Consider the following 339-nt stretch of genomic DNA (forward strand, 5'->3'; position numbering starts at 1 on the left):
AGACATTCGAATCAAAATACGAAAGAACAAACTAGACTTGAAATCCCAAGTAATAATTATTTTTAACACGAAGGAAATGTCATCAGTGAAACGAAACATATTCCTGAGAATAAAAACACTAGCATATTCTTTACGAAGTCATTATTAAATAGATGTAAAAAATGCAACTTTCATAAAAAACATTTCTTCGCTGACTCATGTGCTGGAAACAGACGGATACTGTGTTCATTTTGTATTATGGAGAGAATGCTATGCTGATGTTGGGAGTGGTGCATTGTGTGTTTGTTCTGTGCACATGACAAGCGACTGGAAATGAATTTGTCTATCTATCTATATATC

This window comes from Penaeus monodon, chromosome 15 (genome assembly GCF_015228065.2).
Source record: "Penaeus monodon isolate SGIC_2016 chromosome 15, NSTDA_Pmon_1, whole genome shotgun sequence".
Classification (NCBI taxonomy): domain Eukaryota; kingdom Metazoa; phylum Arthropoda; class Malacostraca; order Decapoda; family Penaeidae; genus Penaeus; species Penaeus monodon.